This window comes from Arachis duranensis, chromosome 4 (assembly GCF_000817695.3).
Source record: "Arachis duranensis cultivar V14167 chromosome 4, aradu.V14167.gnm2.J7QH, whole genome shotgun sequence".
Classification (NCBI taxonomy): domain Eukaryota; kingdom Viridiplantae; phylum Streptophyta; class Magnoliopsida; order Fabales; family Fabaceae; genus Arachis; species Arachis duranensis.
Genome location: NC_029775.3, coordinates 31,702,820 through 31,709,258, shown reverse-complemented (window position 1 = coordinate 31,709,258; position 6,439 = coordinate 31,702,820). Strand labels below are relative to the sequence as shown.

The following is a 6,439-nucleotide window of genomic DNA, read 5'->3' as shown; positions in this document are numbered from 1 at the left end:
TGCAAGGAACGTGCTTGGTGACTTTACTGCACCTACTCTTGACTTCTATGGGAGAAGCATCTCTATTCCTGCCATTGGAGCAAACAACTTTGAGCTTAAGCCTCAATTAGTTTCTCTGATGCAACAGAATTGCAAGTTTCATGGACTTCCGTTGGAAGATCCTCATCAGTTCTTGGCTGAATTTATGCAAATCTGTGACACTGTGAAGACCAATGGAGTTGATCTCGAGGTCTACAGACTTATGCTCTTCCCTTTTGCTGTGAGAGATAGAGCTAGTATATGGTTGAACTCACAACCTAGAGACAGCCTGAACTCTTGGGAAAAGCTGGTCAATGCCTTCTTAGCTGAATTCTTTCCACCTCAAAAGATGAGTAAGCTTAGAGTGGAAGTTCAAACCTTCAAACAGAAGGAAGGTGAATCCCTTTATGAAGCTTGGAAAAGATACAAGCAATTAATCAGAAGGTGTCCTTCTGACATGCTTTCAGAATGGAGCATCATAGGTATCTTCTATGATGGTCTGTCTGAGTTATCCAAGATGTTATTGGACCATTCTGCAGGTGGATCTATTCATATGAAGAAAATTCCTGCAGAAGCTCAGGAACTCATTGAAATAGTTACAAATAACCAGTTCATGTACACTTCTGAAAGAAATCATGTGAACAATGGGACAACCCAGAAGAAAGGAGTTCTTGAGATTGATTCTCTGAATGCCATATTGGCTCAGAATAAATTATTGACTCAATAAGTCAATATAATTTCTCATAATCTGACTGGATTACAAGCTGCATCTGGCAGTGCTAAAGAAGCCTCCTTTGAAGGAGAAGCTTATGACCCTAAGAATCCTGCAATGGAAGAGGTGAATTACATGGAAAAACCCTATGGAAACACTTACAATTCTTCATGGAGAAATCACCCAAATTTCTCATGGAAGGATCAACAGAAGCCTCAACAAGGCTTCAACAATAATAATGGTGGGAGAAACAGGTTTGGCAATAGCAACCTTTCCCATCATCTTCTCAGCAACAGACAGAGAACTCTGAGCAGAATCGTTCTGGCTTAGCAACCATAGTCTCTTATCTATCTAAGACCACACTAAGTTTCATGAATGAAACAAGATCCTCCATTAGAAATTTGGAGGCACAAGCGGGTCAGCTGAGTAAGAGAGTTACTAAAACTCCTCCTAGCACTCTCCTAAGCAATACAGAAGAAAATCCCAAGAGAGAGTGCAAGGCCATAACCACGTCCAACATGGCTGAACCTGTGGAGGAGGGAAAGGTAGTGATTCCTAGTGAGGAAGACCTCATAGGATGTCCACTAACCACTAGGGAGTTCCCCTCTGAGAAACCAAGGGAATCTGAGACTCATACAGAGACTATAGAGATTCCATTGAACCTACTTCTGTCATTCATGAGTTCTAATGAGTATTCTTCCTCTGAGGAGGATGAAGATATTACTGAAGAGCAAGTTGCTAAGTACCTTGGAGCAATCATGAAGCTGAATGCCAAATTATTTGGTAATGAGACTTAGGAGAATGAACCTCCATTGCTCATTAAAGAACTAAATGCCTTAGCTCAGCTAAAGATACCTCAAAAGAAATCGGACCCTGGAAGGTTCTTAATACCTTGCACCATTGGCACCATGACCTTTGAGAAGGCTTTGTGTGACCTAGGGTCAAGTGTAAACCTCATGCCATTCTCTGTAATGGAGAAACTATGGATCTTTGAGGTACAAGCTGCAACAATCTCACTGGAGATGGCAGACAATTCAAGGAAATAGGCTTATAGACTTGTAGAGGATGTCTTAGTGAAGGTTGAAGGCCTTTACATCCCTGCTGACTTCATAATCCTGGACACTGGGAAGAATAAGGATGAATCCATCATCCTTGGCAGATCCTTCCTAGCCACAGCAAAAGGTATGATTGATGTTGACAGAGGAGAGTTGGTCCTTCAAGTGAATGAGGACTACCTTGTGTTTAAGGCTCAAGGATCTCCTTCTGTACACATGGAGAAGAAGCATGAAAAGCTTCTCTCAATACAGAGTCAAACAGAACACCCACATTCAAACTCTAAGTTTGGTGTTAGGAGGTGATAAACCATTATTTTATGATTTATCTTGTGCTCAATTGAGTGATTCTATCAATTCTTCACCCACTTATTCATATGAATTGCATGTTTTACAATTCCTTCCTTATTTTATGATATATGTGAAAATATGTTTCCTATGCCTTAAAAATGTAAAATTTAATTACCCTTTATTACCATTTGATGCCGTGATCTGTGTGTTGAGTATTTTCAGGCTTTATAGGACAGGAATGGCTTAGAAGACAGAAAGGAAACACGCAAAAATGGAAGGAACGCACAAAATAGAGTTTTTCAAGAATTGGCAGCGACGCGAATGCGAGAACGATGCGGACGCGTGACTGACGCAGACGCGTAGAAGAGAAAAACTCCAGATGACGCGGATGCGTGACCCACGCGAACGCGTGACGGACCCCAAGTGCAGAAAATTGCAGAAGTTGCCCCCAGCAATTTCTGGACCCTTTTTCGGTCCAAATCCAAGCCCAGAAAACACATATTAGAGGCTATAAAGTGGAGGAATGCATCCATTCATGGGAGAACATTTATACAACATTCAAATTCACAATTTTAGGTTTTAGATGTAGTTTTTAGAGAGAGAGGCTCTCTCCTCTCTCTTAGGATTTAGGATTTCTATTATGATTAGGCTATTTCTCTTTATTCCAGGTTCAATGTTCCTTTAATTTATTTTCTATTACTTTAATTATTATTTATCTTTTCAATTTGGCTTATGAACTTTCAATGTTAGAATTGACTTTCTTATTTAATATAAATTGAGGTATTTCAGATCTAAAGATTGCTTTCTTCAAATTTATGTTATTAATGCTTTTAATTTAATTTAGATTCCCCCCTTTGCTTTGGCTAAGTAATTGGTAACACTTGAGTTGTCAAACTCAACGGTTGATTGAAAATTGGAAATTGCTGATTGATTTGGATCCCTCTAAAGCTAGTCTTTCCATAGGAGTTGACTAGGACTTGAGGAATCAAATTGATTAGTCCACTTGACTTTCCTTTATTTAGTAAGGGTTAACTAAGTAGGAGCAATAAACAATTCTCATCACACCTGATAAGGATAATTAAGATAGGATTTCCAGTTCTTATACCTCGCACTGGTGTTCATGATAATTAATTTACTTCCTTGCCATTTAAATTACATGTTCCCTATTTCAAAAACCCAAAAATATACCTTTTTCCATAACCAATAATAAATCATACTTTCCTGCAATTCCTTGAGAAGACGACCCGAGGTTTGAATACTTCGGTTATAAATTTTATTGGGTTTTGCTACTTGTGACAACCAAATTTTTGTACGAAAGGATTCTTTGCTGGTTTAGAAACTATACTTACAACGCGATTATTTTTGTGAAAATTCTTTACCATCAATTAATCAGTTCGTCAAAATGGCGTTGTTGCCGGGGAATTGCAAACGTGTGCCTTTTATTGGTTATTGTAAATATTTTCTTTTGCTTGTTTATTTGTTTTTGTTTTTTGTTTTTAATTTTTATTAGCTACTATGAATTCTCACCCCTGTCGCTATGAGTTTGGTTCAAATGCTGTTGTAAGGAATGGAAATTATAACAGGAACATGCATCAAGGTCAAAACAATTAGAGATGGAAGGAGCCACCAGGATCTGATCAACCCTTTCGGCAGCGACATCTTCCACAATACCACAGACAAAGACCATTCCACAATGCATGCCAAGACAATAGTTATGGTGGACCCTTTCATGACAACCAACACCCACCAAATCACTATGGTCAAGAGCCATTCCGACGTGCATACCAAGATGATATATATGATGGACCCCCTTGTGGTTACTAACAAGGCCTACCATATGCTTATGAACCGCCTCCCTAACACACCTTTGAACCACCATACTCACAAGCCCCCTACAACCAAACACCTCAGTATGACCCTAACCTATATCCATCATGCCAACCACCCTATGAGCCATATGATCCTAATTATGCTATCCAAGCAGAACAAGAGTCAAAGGATCATTTCAAGGAGACAGTGGATCAACTCAATGCAACCATTCAAAAACTAGGCTAAGCGATAATTCAACTAGATTCCCGATATCTGGACACTCAAGGAACCCTCATGGCTTCATGTGGGGAATCTAATGAAGAACGTAGCATGAAGGAGACACTAGAAACTCCAGTGGACAATAAAGAGCATGACTTTGTACTGGAACAAGTGGAAGGAGCCAAAATTATCGAAGAAGAAGAATTGGTTGAAGACTTAGGAGACGCTGAACCTCCATGGGAACCTTAAGTCATAGAGCCTCCTTCCAATACGTTCGAAATTGATGTTGAGGAGGGTGTACAACCTCCAAGGTATATCATGGTTGAAGACTTTGAAGGGGATGATCAAGAGATGGATTCAATCATTGATGAATTCTTATCTACATTTGAATCCTCTCCCATTGGACTTGACAAGGAGATTAAAGAAGCAAAAGCACAACCTCCCATACCCTTGGTGAACAATGAAGAAGAGATCGAATTGGAGCAAAGCTACCAAGAGGAAGATGTTGATATTGAAGAAGCTTGCAAAGAGGTTGAAGTTATCAAAGAGGAGTCCAAGGGAATGGAGCTGGAGATCACCTTGCCAAGGTTGTTGGAGACCCCTCCCCCAAAGCCATCACCATCCATCCCTGTATTCAAGTGGGTAAATCTATCATCTCTAAGCCTAATTAGCCCACTTGAATATGCTTTGCTTAAGACGGATGGGCAACTTAGAGCACTTTGTGGCTATAAGAGTAAGAGGGAGATGGTCAGTGGTTGGCAACACAATCCTAGGTTCATTGTGGTAGGAAGCTCACGGCTGAATTATCATAGTTGGAAGAATACTAAATTATATGGGTCTAGGAAGCTGTTTGGATGCCTCAGTGAGAATTCGGATTGCTTACCACCCGGTTGGAACAAATATGGTCAACAAGAATATGGGTGCAAAAGCAAGGTTTGGGATCCCAGAATTCAGTCCAGCAATCAACACACTTGGAGCCCTGTCACTTGCTTCAACTTGCTTGAAGGCTCTTTACGCCTAATTTGGGATCCCGGAGGCTATTGGAAGTACAAACATTGGTGGGGATTCCTGGATCAGTACAAGCATAAGCCACCATGACAAGGAGCTCACCAAATGTCCAACTTAAGGACTTTAACTAAAAGTGCTAGGTGGGAGACAACCCTCCATGGTATATTCTTTCCTTTTTGTTCTTAGCTTTATTTTATTTTATTTTCATTTGTGTTCATTCATAATTTCTGCATAGTCATCTGCATTCTGCATTCTGTATTTTGCATACTGCATAAAAAAATTGCACGCGACGCACAAGCGTCGCCGACGTGTTCGCGTCATAGGTGCCTTGGACACGAGAAGAAAAGAAGCAGAGAGTCACACAAAAGCGTGGCTGGAGGCGTGCCTTAAGCACAAACACGCCCATGCGAACGCATCCCTGATGCGTCCGCGTCACTTGAAAAACCAGCCCTCCACACGTGCGCGTCACCCACGCGGACGCGTGACCTTGCGAATTCGACGTAAAGGGGTGTATGGCAGAAAGTTATGATGGAGTGGGGCTGGAATGGTGCTGGAAGCACAAACCCCATCACGCGTACGCGTCACCCACGCGTCCGCGTTACTTAAAAATCGCGCCAACCGCGCGAACGCGTGCTCCACGCGTTCGCGTCACATGCGACGCACAATTTATCCAGATCAGCGCCAACTATCTTATCTTTTCTTCCCCAAATCTAAATCTTTTCTTTCTTCCTCCTTTCTTACTTTCTTTTTCTTCATCTCTTTAACTCCTCATCCTTCTTTTCTTTTATTCTATTTTACATAATTTATCTGCATGCTTTCATTCATTGCATTTTAATTTCTGCATATTCTTATTTTTTAAATTTATTATTTTCCATTGGTGTTAAATTTTCTTTTTCAATTGTTGTATCTTTTCTGGTATTATTTTGGTGCTTACTAACTTATTTTACAATGTTGGGTGATATTATTTTTCTGTCAATGTCAATCTTTTATGATCCTTGTATTCCTTTTACATTGACATGAATTTATATTGTCTTTCATTATCTACTATCTCTTCCCCCATTTGTTGCAAATTTTTCACCACTGGTATGCCATGTGCTTTTAATTTTTTCTCACTTGCATGTTGTAGCTACCATGTAACTGAGACTCTCACTATTTGGCATTAACCCAACCATATTTTATTTGTTTTCTATCCTTGTTTTTGGGTTACTTTCCTTCTTTTTTCTCTTCTTTCAGGATGGCCACCACGAAGGGAGGGAAAAAAGCTTCTTAATGGGGAGACAAACAAGTCCATCTGCACAATCCTTGGAGAAAAACATCAGTTGAAGCAACC

At 40.2% G+C, this 6,439-nt stretch overlaps 1 non-coding gene across 1 annotated transcript; it reads right to left on the bottom strand.

Annotated features, from left to right (window-relative positions):
- Positions 1-373: 373 nt before the first annotated feature.
- Positions 374-481, bottom strand: LOC127746826 (small nucleolar RNA R71). Its single transcript, XR_008008638.1, has one exon. It is a non-coding gene; the product is annotated as a small nucleolar RNA R71 (small nucleolar RNA).
- Between the last annotated feature and the right edge of the window lie 5,958 nt (positions 482-6,439).